At 37.7% G+C, this 16,593-nt stretch overlaps 1 protein-coding gene across 1 annotated transcript in view; it reads right to left on the bottom strand.

Annotated features, from left to right (window-relative positions):
• Positions 1-16,593, bottom strand: part of Dmd (dystrophin) — a 1,916,788-nt gene that overhangs the window by 1,718,126 nt on the left and 182,069 nt on the right. The window lies entirely within an intron of this gene.

Here is a 16,593-nt window from a genome sequence, read left to right as displayed (position 1 = left end):
TCTAGGGTATGAATAGGATAGGTCTCTAAGCTACTATAAGTGAAGTACTCTACGATAGATATATAGGGTAGAAGAGTATGGGCGAATTAGTACAGGACTCTAAAATAAGACACTAGAATAGGACCAGGATAGAACTAGGATAAGAGTAGAATAGGACTATAGGATAGGACTCTATGATAGGAAACTAGAGTAGGAATGTGTGATAGCCCTAGGATTGGACTAGGAAATGATTATAAGACAGGACTAGCAGAGGAGCAAACATAGGGCTACGGAAGGACTGTATGATAAGAATGTGGGAGAGGACTCCATAAGAGCTAGGATAGGACTTTAGGATACAACCGTAGGATAAGATTAGGATAGGATTTTAGTAGAGGACTTTAGGATTGGAATAGGATAGGATTAGGAAATGTCGAGGATAGAAATATATGATAGGTCATTAGGAAGGGAATCCAGGATAGGACACAAGGTTATGTCTGCAAAATAAGACTCTAGGTAATGACACGAAGATAGGACTCTAGCATAGGACTCTAGGATAGCACTGAAATAAGACACTAGGATAGTACTCCAGGATAAGACTAGGATAGTTCTCTAGGTTAGGACTCTATGATAGGACACTTGTATAGGACTAGGACATGATGCTGGGATAGGACAAGAATAGGAGTATGATAGGTCTAGGATAGTACTAGGATAGGAGTATAAGACAATACATCTTAGTATTCTATGATAGGAATAAAAGATAGGACTGCATGAGGCAACTAAGATAGGACTCTAGGATATGACCCTAGGATTGAACTAGCATAGGACTTTCGTAGAGGACACTAGGATAGAACTAGGACACGATTCTAGGAGAGGACTCTATGATAGGACTCTATGATAGGACTGTACGAGAGCCCTAGCATTGGACTAGGAGTGGAGTATAAGACAGGAATAGGATAGGAACTTAGGAGAGAACTAGAATAGCACTATTATAAGACCACGATAGAACTAGAGTATGACAAGGATAGGATTAGGATAAGGCTAAGATAGCCCTAGGAGAACACTAGGATAGGACTGAGACTGGATACTAGTATTAGACTCCAGGAAAAGACAGCGATACAAATAGGATAGCACTCTTCGATATGACTAGGATTAATCTCTAGGATAGGACTCTAGGATAGGACCAGAATACGATGAGAAAAGGAGTACAACAACATAGCATTTAAGGATAGGACTATAGGATATGACTCTAAGATAGGTCTATGGGAGAGGACTCTTAGAAAGGACTAGGATAGGATTAGACTAGAACTCTGTGTTAGGACTAAATAGCAAACTGGGACAGGACTCTAGGTTAGGGTTAAGATTGGAATAGCATAGGACTCTAGGATAATTCACTAGCATAAGAAGAGAATATGACTAGGACTGGAATCGCCGCCAGAAACGTGTATAGTGACTAGGAAAGGATTCTAGGGTAGGACACAATCAATGGATTGTAGGATAGGACTCTCAGAAAGGATACTAGGATAGGACTCGAGGATGGGACTCTAGCATATCACTACAGGCTAAGACTAGTATACGACTGTAGGATAGGCCTACAGGATAGGACTAGTATAGGAGTATTTTATAGGACAATAATAGTACTAGGATAGGACTCTACTATAAGACTGTAGGAAAGGATGCAGTGACACCACTAGGTTAGGACTCTAGGATATGTCTCTAGGATAGGACTAGTATAGGACTCTAGGAAAGGAATTTAGGATCGGACTCTATGATAGGCCGAGGAAAGGACGATGGGATAGTTTTATAGGATAGGACTATTGGATAGGACTAGGATAGCAGGAGAGAATAGGACTAAGACAGGACAATAGGGTAGGACTATAGGATTGAAAGTAGGGTAGGTCTGTAGGATAGAACTCTCGGAGAAGTTTAGCATAGGACTCTAGGATCAATCTGTACGATAGCACTAGGGAAGGCCTTGGATACTATACAATAGGACACTATGATAGGACTCTAGGAAAGGACTCTAGTATAATATGAGGCTAAGACTAAGATAGGACTCTAGGGTGAGACTCAAGAATAGGACACTGGGATAGGGTTCAGGTGTCTAATATACTAATCTAGGATAAGACACTAAGATACAACTCTAGGATAGAATTCCAGCATAAGATTGCAGGATTGGACAGTCGTTTAGGAGACTCTGATAGGATTCTAAGATAGGACTCTGGATAGGACAGAGATAGGATACTAGGATAGGACTGTAGCCTAGTTCTAGCAATAGGACTGTAGAATAGGTTGGTAGGATAGTACTAGGATAGGACTCTGGTAATGGACTCTCAGATATGACTAGCATAGATATAGGATAGGATGAGGCTAGGACTGTAGGATTGGAATTGGATAGGAGTATAGGATAGGTCTAGCATAGTACTATCCTAGGACTATAAATTAGGATGTTAGAACACCAGGATAGGACTATAGGATCGGTCTAAGTTAAGACCCAAGGATAGGACTTTGGAAAGACTCTAGGAGAGGACTAGGACAGAACTCTAGGATAGGCATCTCAGACAGGATTAGGATGGAACTGTAGGATAGGAAACTAAGTTAGGACTTTAGGATAGGAATAGGATAGATTATAGGATTGACCTTTGGAGAGTACTCTAGGTTAGGTCAGGATAGCACTCAAGCCTGGACTCTCAGATACTATTAGGATAGAACTAGGATAGGATGAGGATAAGACTGTAGGTTAGGACTAGGATAGGACGATAGCATAGGACTAGCATTGGAGTAGGAGATGACTACAAGTTAGAATGATATGGTAGAATTTTAGGATAGGACTATAGGATCGGTGTAAGTTGAGACTCAAGGATAGGACTCTAGGAAACATGCTGGGATAGGACTAGGACAGTACTCTAGAATAGGTATTTCAGATACGATTAGGATGGAAATCTAGGACAGGAATCTAAGGTAAGACTCAATGATAGGAATAGGATAGGACTCTAGGAGAGGACTCTATGATAGTACTAGGTTAGGAGTCTCCAATAGGATCCTAGGATAGGACTATAGGTGAATACTGTAGGATAGGAATAGGATATGTGACTCGTATTGGGAGCTAGGATAGTACTAGGACAGGACTCTAGAATAGGACACTAGGAAAGGGTTAGCATAGGTCTAGAATAGGACTACGATAGGTAGGTACGAGAGGACTGGGATAAGACAGGTATAGGAGTAGGATAGATCTATGATCGAACTAGGATAGGACCTTTGATAGGAATACGATGGATTAAGTAGAAGACATTCGGATAGATTCTAGGATTAGACTGTAGTAGAGGAATGAAGGATAGGACTCTAGGATAGGACAAAGATAGAACTCTTGGATAGGCTCTAGGTTTGGACTAGGATACGACTCTTGCATAGGACTCGGAGAGGACTTGAATAGGACTACGATAGGACAGTGTAAGAGGTCTGGGATAAAACAAGTACAGGACCAGGATAGATCTATGATTGAATTAGGATTGGGCTCCAAATAGGAATACAATGGTATTAGCATTGCACTATAAGATAGATTATAGTATTGCACTGTAGGATAGCACTCCAGGATAGGACTCTACGACAAGCTCTAGGTTAGGACTTCGATAGGACCATAAGTTAAGATTAGAATAGGACTAGAATAGGACAAGGAAAGGATTATATGATAGGACTAGCTTAATATAAGAATAAGGCTAGGGTAGGTCTCTGATGGAAATAGGACACTACCAGCTTAAGACTCTAAGATACGACTGTGGTATAGGATTCATGGATAGGAATCTAGGATAAGACTTTAGGATAGGTGTGGGATAGAGTATAGAGAAGCACTGTAGGATAGGACTTGAATAGGATTCTAGGATATCATTAGGATAAGAGCATAGGTTAGGACTTTAGGATAGGACGAAGTTAGAAGTATGGTATAGCTCTATTATATTGAATTATAGGATAGCTCTCTAGGATAGGACTACAGTTTAGGAGAAGAATTGGACTCTACAATAAGACTCTAGGAAAGGACTCTATGAGAGAATTAGGATAGGTCTCTTGAATACCTCTCTTGGATTGGACAAATGTAGGACTCTGCAATAGTACTGTAGAATAGGACTCAGATAGTACTAGGATATATCTATTGGAGAGAACTATAGGAAAGGACTAGGATAGGGCTCTAGGATAGGAGTCTCCAATAGGACTGGGATATGAATTGGATAGGAATAGCATAGGAGTATAAGACAGGACTAGGAAGGACTAGGATACTACCCTAGTATAGCACTAGGGTAGGATGGGTATAGGGCCAGTATAGGACTAGGGTTTGAATAGGATAGTGCTAGAATAAGACTAAGGTAGGGCTAGGATAGGTCTAGGATATCACTAGGATAAGATTAGGATAGGAATCTAGAATAAGACTCTAGGAAAAGAAAGGAATGGGAGTAGGATAGGACAAGGAGATGTCTCTAGGGTAGATTAGGAAAATAATTTAGTATAGGACTCCAAGATAGGACTAGGATAGGATTGGGATTGGACTGTAGATTAGGGCTGTGATGTGACTAGGAAAGAGCTAGTGTAGGATAAGGGTAGTACAGAAGCATAGAGCTAGGTTAGGAGTAGGATAGGGCTAGGATAGTACTAGGAAAGCATTAGAGCATAGGACTAGGGTAAGAATAGTGTATAGCACTAGGATAGGGCTCTCTGACATGACTAGAATAGGACTATATGATACTAACAGGATAAGGAAAACATGGTTTCAGGTAGGAAAATGTAGGACTCTAGGATAGGACTCTAGGATAGTTCTCTAGCATAGGAGCCTAAGATAGGATTCATGTAAAGGTCTCTAGGATAGGACTAGTATGGGACTATAGGTTATTATTCTAGGATAGGGAGGATAGGATAGAACTCTTGGTATGCACACAAGGATAGGCTTCTAGGATTGGAATCTAGGATGAGATTGGAGGAAAAAATTCTATTATAGCCCCATGGGATTGGACAGTAGGATAGGGAAATGGAATAAGAATGGAAGATATGACTCTAGCACAGGACTTTACGATAGGACAAGGGGAGGACTACTATAGGACTCTAGAATAGGCTTCTAGTATAGGAGTCTATATTAGGACACTATGATAGGACACTATGACAGGTCTAAGATAGGAATCTAGGTTAGGACTCTAGGATAGGATTGGGATTGGACTAGGATAGAAATCAATGATAGGATCAAGGATAGGATTCTAGTTAACGACTCTAGTATAAGACTAGGGTAGCACTGTAAGATATGACACTAGGAATGATTAGAAGAGGTCTAGAATGGACTCGAGGAAAGGATTCTAGGATAGGACTCAGATCATACTAGGATAGGACTCTACGATAAGTCTCTAGGATTAGAAAGTAGAATAAGAATATTCTAGGACTAGGATAGGAATCTATGATAGGACAATAGGAACAGACTCTAGGATGGGATACAAGAATATGTCTGAAGAAAAGGACTCTAGGAATGAACACTCGGATAGGGCTCAAGAATAGGACTCTAGGGTAGGAATGAGATGAGACACAAGGATAGGACACTGGGATTAGATTTGCATAGGATTCTAGCATAAGCCTCTGCAATAGGACTCTGGGATAGTGCTCAAGGATAGGACTCTAGGATATGATTCTAGCATTGGAATAGAATATGTCTAGGATAGCACTAGGATAGGAATAAGGATAAGACTAACATAGGACACTAACATGAGTCTGTGGGATATGTCTTTATATTTGAACGAGGATATCAGTCTAGGATAAGACTCTAAGATAGGACTTTAGTAGAGGACACTAGGATTGGGTTAGGATAGGACTAGGAGAGGAATCTATGATAGGTCACTACGAAAAGAATCTTGGATAAGACACAAGAATACGTCTATCACATAGGTCTCTAGCAAAGGACACTACGATAGGACTCTAGGATAGGACTGATAAAGGACACTGGGATGGGACTCAAGGATAAGACTACTACTCTCTTCTGTCATAGTCCTCCAGGATAGGACTCTAGGATGGGACAAGAGTAGGACTAGAATAGGTCTAGGGTATGAATAGGATCGGACAAGGATAGGAATCTGGGATAAGACTCAAATAGTATTCGAGGATAAGACTCTGGGATAGGGTCTTCTAGAATAGGACTCTAGGGTATGACTCTAGCTTAGGACTGGAATATGTCTAGGATAGGAGTAAAGATAGCACTATGATAGGACACTACCATAAGATTGTAGGATCGGACTCTATGTCTGAAGTAGGATAGGACTTTAGGGTACATCTCTAGGATAGGACTTTAGTCGAGGACACTAGTATTTGACTAGGATAGGACTAGCAGAGGAATCTATGATATGTCACTACGAAAAGAATCTGGGATAAGACACAGGAATACTCCTATCACTTAGGTCTCTAGGAAAGGACACTGGGATAGGAATCTAGGATAGCACTGATATAGGATACTGGGATGGGACTCAAGGATAAGACTACAGTAGTCCTCTATCACAGTCCTCTAAGACAGGACTCTAGGATAGGACAAGAAAATGACTAGAACAGGTCTAGGATAGGAATAGGATAGGACTATTAGCTATTGTAAGGGAAGTACTCTACCATAGGTATATGGGGTAGGACAGTATGGGCGAATTAGTACAGGACTCTAAAATAAGACAATAGAATAGGACTAGGATAGAACTAGGATAAGAGTAGAATAGGACTATAGGATAGGACTCTATGATAGGAAACTAGTGTAGCAATATGTGATAGCCCTAGGATCAGACTAGGATAAGATTATAAGAAAGGACAAGGAGTAAACTTAGGACTAGGAAAGGACTCTGTGATAAGACTATATGAAAGGACTCCTTAACACAGCTAGAATAGGACTTTTGAATTCGACCCTAGGATAGGGCTATGATAGGATTTTAATCGGTTACTCTAGGATTGGAATAGGATAGGATTAGGAAATATCTAGGATAGAAATATATGATAGTTCATTAGGAAAAGACTCTAGGATAGGACACAAGGATATGTCTGCAAAATAAGACTCTAGGAAATGACACGAAGATAGGACTCTAGGAAAGTAATCTAAGATAGCACTGAAATATGACACTGTGATAGTACTCCAGGATAAGACTAGGATAGTTCTCTAGGTTAGGACTCTAGGATAGCACTCCAGTGTACAGGACTAGGATATGCTGCTAGGATAGGACAAGAATAGGAGTATGATAGGTCTAGGATAGTACTAGGATAGGAGTATAAGACTACTACAGCTGTAGGACTATATGATAGGAATAAAAGATAGGATTGCACGAGGCAACTAAGATAGGTCTCTATGATATGACCCTAGGATCGAACTAGGATAGATCTTTATTAGTAGACTCTAGGATAAACTAGGATACAAGTCTAGGAGAGAACTCTATGATAGGACTCTATGATAGGACTGTATGATAGCCCTATCATTGGACTGAGAGAGAAGTATAAGACAGGACTCGGATAGGAACTTAGGATAGGACTAGAATAGCACTAGTACAGGACCAGGATAGAACTAGAATATGACAAGGACAGGATTAGGATAACGCTAAGATAGCACTAGGAGAACACTAGGATAGGATTGAGACCAGACTCTAGTATCAGACTCTAGGAAAAGACAGAAATATAAATAGGATAGCACTCTTCGATACGACTAGAATTAATCTCTAGGATAGGACTCTAGGATAGGACCAGAATAGGAGGAGGATAGGAGTACAATGTAGCATTTAAGGATAGGACTATAGGAAATGACGCTAAGATAGGACTATAGGAGCGGACTCTTAGAAAGGACATAAGATAGGATTATAGTAGAACTCTGGGTTAGGACGAAAAAGGACACTAGGATAGGACCCTAGGTTAGAATTAAGATTGGAGTAGCATAGTACTCTAGGACAATTCACGAGCATAAGAGAATACTACTAGGACAGGAATCTCCACCAGGAATGTATATAGTGATTTGGAAAGGACCCTAGGTAGGACACAATGAACACTTTGTAGGATAGGACTCTCAGAAAGGATACTAGGATAGGACTCGAGGACTGGACTCTAGCATATCACTTATCACTACAGGCTAAGACTAGTATAGGACTCTAGGATAAGACTTTAGGATAGGTCTCTGGGAGATTCTCTTGGAGAGAACTATAAATTAGCAGTCTAAGATAGAACTACTGGATAGGACTAGTATAGGAGTATATTATGGGACAATAGTAGGACTAGGATAGGACTCCACTATAGGACTCTAGGAAAGGACACTGTGACACCACTAGGATAGGATTCTAGGATATGTCTCTAGGATAGGACTAGGATAGGACTCCAGGGAAGGAATTTAGGATCGGACTCTATGATAGGCCTAGGAAAGAACTATATGATCATTCTGTAGGATAGGACTACAGGATAGGACTAGGATAGCAGTAGAGAATAGGACTAAGGCAGGACAATAGGATTGGACTATAGGATAGGAAGTAGGGTAGGTCTACAGGATAGAACTCTCTGAGAATTTTAGCATAGGACTCTAGGATAAATATGTACGATAGCACTAGGGTAGGACTAGGATAGTATACAATAGGACATTAGGATAGGACTCTAGTAAAGAACACTAGCGTAGCATGAGGCTAAGACTAAGATAGGACTCTAGGGTGAGTCTCAAGAATAGGACTCAGGGATAGGATTCTGGTGTCTAATATACTAATCTAGGATAAGACACTAAGATACAACTCTAGGATAGAATTCTAGCATAAGATTGTAGGATTGGACAGTAGTTTAGGAGACTATGATAGGATTCTAAGATAGGACTCTGGATAGGACAGAGATAGGATTCTAGGATAGGACTGTAGCATAGTACTAGCACTAGGGGTCTAGAATAGGATGGTAGGATAGTACTAGGATAGGACTCTGGGAATGGACTCTCAGATATGACTAGGATAGATATAGGATAGGATGAGGCTAGGACTGTAGGATAGGAATTGGATAGGAGTATAGGATAGGACTAGCATAGTAGTATCCTAGGACTATAAGTTAGGATGCTAGAATTCTAGGAAAGGACTATGGGATCGGTCTAAGTTAAGACTCAAAGATAGGACTATAGGAAAGACTCTAGGAGAGGACTAGGACGGAACTCGAGGATACGTATCTCAGACAGGATTAGGATGGGACTCTAGGATAGCAATAGGATAGATTATACGATTGACCTTTGGAGAGGACTCTAGGTTAGGTCTAGGATAGGACTCAAGCCTGGACTCTCAGATAGGATTAGGATAGAACTAGGATAGGATGAGGATAAGACTGTAGTTTAAGACTAGGATAGGACGATAGGTCTCAAAGATGCGAACATCAGTGATAATATAATTTACAGACCTCCCACCTAGTAAATGTGATTAAGTAAGAAATTACAGGTTCCTATGATTAATGGTAATTTTTCTTTTAACGGCCATGGTCAAAGATCTAGAAAACTGACATATAATAGACATGCAATAATGCTTAGTTGATGTATTCTTTGTATATTTCCTTCAAATCATGTTTTACTTAAATATAAATTGTTATTTGTGAAGGATACAACTTTGTTCAGAGACCAAATTTAACATATCCTATGTCAGACATTAACGGTAGATAATTTAATATTAGGACCATCTAGGAAATCAGAAGAATGAAAAAATGCATTTCTTTGGGAAGGTGAGCTAAATTAAAAATTTGCTAATTGTCTCATTAGCAAATTCATCTACAACTCTCATTTCTTCTCAGTAAAAGACAACTAACAATAATCTAAGCTATAATTGAAGTGTCTGCTATTCTCCATTCATCATTTGACCACAATTCTGGACCACAATAAAAATGCTTGCTTGTTTATTGGTGATTTTTGTCTACTTTTACGGTTTTTTCTCTCTTCATCAAGAATTGGGATAATATGAGCTGGTTTTAGCAAAGACATATTTAAAATCACACTTTGCCTTTTTCTTATTTTTCAAGAACTTTATATGTCTTCTCTCCATCTGCAGTACAGAGAAGTTGCTACAGCTGAACTCACATCAATGAAGCCCTGTCAGACTTGATCTTAAATCTCTGTGTTCTGACCACTATGATAATAATTAGATGAAGAATTATAGGAAGCCAAAGGAAACCTTGTAAAAAGAAACTATGAAGCAGTGAATGCAGGAAGACCTTCACACAGTCATTAAAATGAAAGTCTTTTGTTATAGCTAATTAAAAACAAGAGATATTACCTATTATATGTGCAAGAATTACAGTGGAAGAAAATATGGAGATAGTCAATAGTAATATCTTGATGGGTTATTTTTCAAACTTTGAACACAGTTATATTAATTCCTTTCTTCATCCCCTATCTGCTTATGGAAGACAACTAGAAAAAAATAAGTATTATATACACAAACCATGTAACTGTCTCAACCAGGTAGAAATTTCAGGCAGGTAGAAATTTGTAACATAACATGTGTCTAATAGACTTGAAATATACAATAAATAGGTATTAATTTGGTTGATATTTAGCCTAGTTGGATTATAAACTAGAGATGCCACAAAATAGACCCCAACATAAATCAAGTAGAGTTATTTTCAGCTGGAAAAGGAAAAGCTCATTCTCATTTGAGGATTCACTAATTTACTTAGTGAAGTTTCTTCAAGAACTTGGTTCTAGAGAACTGACATGTGATATCTGAGGTTCTCAAATTACGGCTTTTGAACAAGCAGCATCAATATCATTTGAGAGTTTGTTACAGGGGTGAATTCCTGGGTCTCACCCTATACTAGAATTATCTGCTCAGTGTGTGGGCCCCAGGAATCCATACTACACATTCTCTAAGTGACTCTAATGCATCACACTGCATCTTTCTGAGGAGGATGTGTGATATCAATTATCTCTATTAAAAAGGCAAAAACTTAATTTTTCATTTTATACCAAAGTATGTATTCCATAAATGTGATGTAATAGGCTTTGCACTAAATTTGGCATGAAGGATTAGAGGATGCAAGGCAGTTGCATTATCCCATCTTTGTTTACTGTTTTAGAATGGCTTGATTTTCTCTTTTCCCAATCTTCACTACAAATGGAACTGCGATTTCTCTCACAATCTCTTTTCTTTGCTCCTACAGATCTCTTGGCAAATACCCATAGGAAAGTCAAACTTTTCAACCAATCCACATTTCTACATGTAACTCTTGTCTTCATTTCTCTTGATACTGTCTTTGAATGGACAACCTGGATTCAATGTTACCTTCTTTCAAAAAACTGTCTTCCCCTCCAAGTAATTAGTCATTCTTACATGTGTGCTCTCACAATGCTTCCATTATACTAAGCATCATGTTTTATTTTAATTATTTGTTCATATAATTATTTCCCCATTCAGATGACAATCTCTCAGGAAAGAAAAGCCATGATGCTATGCCAGGCAAATAGTTGGCACACAATGGATGCTGTGTTTGGTAAATGTTGAAAAGTTATGTTAACAACGACGCATCTCCAGTGGAATGATTCCAGAGTGCCAACTATTCTGTCTAAAATGAATATGAATTGCTAAAGTCAATCTGTGTTGTTTTGCTAGAAACTTATGTAGTATTATAAGGCAGAATAAATCAGATAAACACTACATTTGCCCATCAGCTATAGAGACTTTTTTTGCTAGCAACAATCATGCTAATTGGCAAATATTTACATTTGCAAGCTAAGCAGGCTTGCCACTGATACTCCTCTAGAATATATAGGTATAACAGTCAACAGTATCAAATTTATCAGAAGTTATTGCACAATATGGCAAGGTAGAGAGTAAAACCTTTAAAAAGTAGACAGAATGATCAAGATTTCTGTAACCCGAAAGTTAATTAAACAAAACAACATATTTTAAAGTAAGATCTGACCAATAACAACTGCCTTTCATTGAAAACTCTGAGACCTAGGATGACCTAATTTTTATGAAAATGATATGCTTTTGTCACTTGTATATTTTCAAGGATTATATTCAGGAAAACATTCCAGGGAATGGTTCTATGTACGTTAAGCCAGTTAGTATAATTACCTTGATTCTAAATACAAACATGTCAATCTACCAGTAAGCTTAACACCCTAAGTAGATATTAGGGAAAGAATACACAAGGAGCAAATTATATTTCTTAAAAATTATTTGAAATAAATATTCAAATTATTTCTCACACAATAATTTGGTGAAGACTAACAAAAAAGCAGTATTCACATATTAAAACATTGTTTAAATTAGTATGCTGAAAACTATTACTTCACTCACAGAAACTTAGCAAATAAAATACTAACTTTTAATGCATAGAAGAATCAATCCCAAATAATCAACAAATTACTTCCTAAACAATGGCTATGTTTGAGGCAATTAAGTTTTTAAAGGTGGATTAAAACCTCTGATGTTACAAGCATTCAATACCTCCTGTTACATTATGGCTTTTGCCATAGACAAAACTAATTATGGTTTTCAACTTCATTTTAAGTCACATAAAAAGCTGCCTATTATGTTGTAAAGAATGAAACAGAAAAGGGTCTAGAACATGGAACTAATGACAGTCATTAAATCCATTTTAGGATCAAAATCATCTTGTAACTTATTGGAGGATGATTTATTTATACTTTCCAAATGATGTACTGGTAACCTTTTCATTTCCATTTTTTTCTCAAACACATACACAAAGTTTTGTGGAAATTACTTTCTGCAACAATTTGAAAACTGTACCTTATTCAAAAAAACCTAGGTGAATGAGCAAGATGCTTGTAATGTGAATCATATTTGTCATGACTAAATAATAGATATTTCCTTAGGATTATAACATATCTACAAGTTACATGGGAAGAATATTTACCTTGAAATAATCTTATCTAGAAATGACTTTGTGTTTCTGTAGAGATAAATATTGCTTGCTTATCTTTATAGAGTGGATGTGATAAATCACATCCTAGGAGAAATTTATGGAATCGAAGGTTAATAGAAGACTTATTTTGAAAAAGAGATAGTGCTTGTTTTAAAATGGTATAGAGACTGAAAATGCAGTTATATTTATTGCAAAATGATAAGGATATACTAAATCACATTTATTTCTTTAAAATATACTCAAAGAACACTGTCTATAATTTACAAATATCATGTAGATATGTATATGCCTCACTGATAAACCTTTGGAAACACTTCATTTTAGTGTTATATATGTTTATGTGTGTGTTGTAGGTGTGTGTATATATGTGTGTGTATATATATATATATAAAAATTAATATATATATAATTAAAAACAGATAATGCTTATTGCTTCCTCTCTCTTCTTAGGGGCTTTCCAAAACAGTTTTTACATTAAGAATCTTTAAGATTGTCTGAGTAAATTCATCACATTCATTAGTGCATTTTCAATTAACACTGGAGTTACAAACAAAACACATTCCTTCTTAGATGGGCTCATATTTCAGACTTTTGGTCATAAAGACTTCCGGATTCCCTTTAGGGCAAAGTACTGTTTACTCAGATCCTCCCCCACCCCCCAGCCTACTCACTTTGGCTTCTTTTAGCAATTAGCCAGCATCACCAAAATGATCATATACATTCCATTAGATCAAAAGATTCAAATTCACCTTATTGTGTATAACCAACAGTTCTAAAATTCTGCTGAAAATCATGTACTAATACAATATATAAGTTCTAAGTGAGGTATTTTGCAATTGTGTCTAGCTTTTGATATCATCAGGTGTTTTATTTTTTGACATATTTATATTAGCATTTAATTTTTGCATTTTTAATTTAAATTTTATTGTAAAGGTGATGTACAGAGGGGTTACAGTTACATAAGTAAGGTAATGAGTGTATTTCTTTTTGATCAACATTGCCCCATCCCTCCTTTTTTCCCACTCCCCACAAAGTTGTAAAGTTCATTCTCAACATAGTGTATCTTGAGTGTCACTGTTGCAGTGGTTCAGCTTTTGTCCCTTATCTCACCATTTCTGTGATTTCCCCTTCGAAATCAGATAAATTTATGTACAATACAAAAGGTACTGAAATAAAAAACAGTGACAACAGGGAATAACCAAATGGGGTAAAATATGTGAAAAACAAAGAAATAACTGAAAACAGTACAATAAAAAAACCCTTTTATATTCATTTCTTGGAATCCATTTTGGTAAGAATCATTTTATATGGTCATATTCGAATAGCTATTGAGCCATTGTGATCCCCTGCTAAGAATATCCTAGACAAATTTCAATTATTACAAATGAAGTACCAATAGAAATGCTCAACAAGTCTGGCCACAAAAGAAATGTGAATCACAACAAACATGGTGATTCTACCTCACCCCAGTTAGAACAGCTATTATCAAGAAGATGAATAATACAGATGCTAGTAGGGATATGGCCAAAAAGGAACCCTACTACATTGTTAGTGGGAATCCAAACTTGTTCAACCACTCTGGAAGGCATTATGGACTTTCTCAAAAAACTAAACATAGAGCTTCCCTATCACCCAGCAATACCATTCCTGGGCATCTACACAAATGACACAAACAATGCCATGCTAAAGCTACCAGTCGAAACATGTTAATTGTAGCATTATTTACATAGTTAATACATGGAATCAACATGTGTCCCTCAATAGATGAATGTATCAAGAAAATATGGCATGTATACACAATTGAATCCTATGCTTTCTTCGGGTGTTTTAAATGAAATCAACTAGTTTTATTTTAATTCCTACTCTTCTCAACAGCTTATAAAATTAAGATGGTCATTTTCCTGAAATTTTGACAGTAAACATAAGATAATGTGAAAAGTATCATTTCAAAATCCTCAAACATATAAAATACATACATAAATGTAAAATTTTATTTGTAAATAAGTTTTGTTTCTTTTATTTTTATATACATTTATTTGTATTCATTATAGTTAGGATATTCCTAATAAAGGAATTTCTGTATTGGAAAGAATGGTGACTCGCCTGATCCAACTGTAAATGTTGTAGGGAGAACATTTGTAATGTAATATAAAATAAGGGGGAGTCAAGTGCATAATGCACACTCATACCTAATTGCTATAAGGGAGTCCCAACAATGTATTCATCAAAGATAGGATTTCAAACTTTGGTTAGTATATTACCAGGTATATTTTAGTGAATGAAACTTGAGCATATCCATGTATACAAGATGATGATCTATTTATTTCTAAAAATAAAGATTATATAATGCTTAGACATCTCATAAAATAATTTTGTTGATAAATTGAGTCAGAGTCCAATTATACTTATTTTTCAGAAAATATATTTATAATTCAGGCTTGCTAAGGAATATTTGTTTGAAAAGCTGTATTTATGGATAGAAATGTGGCTTAGTGGTAGAGTGCTTGTGTAGCATGCATGAAGTCCTGGGTTTGATTCCTCAGCACCACATAAACATAAAAAGCCAGAAGTGGTGCTTTGGCTTAAGTGATAGAATTGCCAGGCTAGATTTACCTCCCCTGGTGCGGAGATGCTAAGCTTACCCCCTTATCAGTGCTCCCCTTTCCACCCTCTCCCCTGGGCCCCCGACTAGCAGGTGGCCAAGGTGGAGTGAGGGACACGGGCTAGCCTAAGGTGCACATGGCCAAACGAGATACCCTTTTCTTCCCTCCTTACCCACCAAGGAAGCCAGGCGCAGACGGATCTCGGAGACGCTTCGGAGAGCAATCCGGTTTATTCGGGAGGGGCTCACAGTAATATAGTAGTGATGACAAGGATTGAGCATGAGTTGAGATAGGCTGGCGAGCTTGTCCGTCCAAGAGCAGCTCCCAAGGACCTCCCTCATGGGCTAATGTCACTTCCCATAGTACCGCCCAGTGTGCTCGCTGGCGCAAGGAGGCGGATGGTCTCAAAGCTACCCCTTCTGGTTCCGGACCCAGAAGGAGATAGGTGTGGCTCACTTCCACACTGCCCCAGGGCTGGGGGAAGGGCGGCGTCTCGGGAGCGCTCTCCTCGCCCTTCCCCCCCTTAAGGCCAAGATGAATCCCCAACAGGTTCATATACAGTTATGTATAGTTGTGTTATTAATCTCACGTTAAGTTGTAATATAAGAATATATTATTAATAATGAAGAATGACACCTGCAAAAAAGCAGGATGATTTGTATTTTTCATTATCTGGAATAATGTTGTAAGTTATTGGGCTGTATAGATCCCAATGTGATTGTTTTAGATTTCCATGAATTTGGTAAAAATCAAGAAGACAAAATAGGATCACTTCACCTGACATCATATTCTAGTGTGTGACATAGAGACACTCACTATTTTTTTTCAAATTTTTATTATCAAAATGATGTACAGAGAGGTTACAGTTTCATACGTTAGGCATTGGATACATTTCTTGTACTGTTTGTTACCTTGTCCCTCATACCCCCCTCCCTCCTTCCCCTTTCTCTTTCCCCCCCTGAGGTGTTCAGTTCACTTAAACCAAACAGTTTTGCAAGTATTGCTTTTGTAGTTGTTTGTCTTTTTTTACCCCGTGTCTCTCAATTTTGGTATTCCCTTTCAATTTCCTAGTTCCAATACCAGTATACACCGTTTCCAACATACTCAGAGAAGATTACAGAGATAGTGTAGGTACAACCAC

This window comes from Perognathus longimembris, chromosome 28, assembly GCF_023159225.1.
Source record: "Perognathus longimembris pacificus isolate PPM17 chromosome 28, ASM2315922v1, whole genome shotgun sequence".
In the NCBI taxonomy this organism is placed as follows: Eukaryota; Metazoa; Chordata; class Mammalia; order Rodentia; family Heteromyidae; genus Perognathus; species Perognathus longimembris.
The sequence above is the reverse complement of the archived record's forward strand: the minus strand, read 5'-3'. Positions and strand labels throughout refer to the sequence as shown.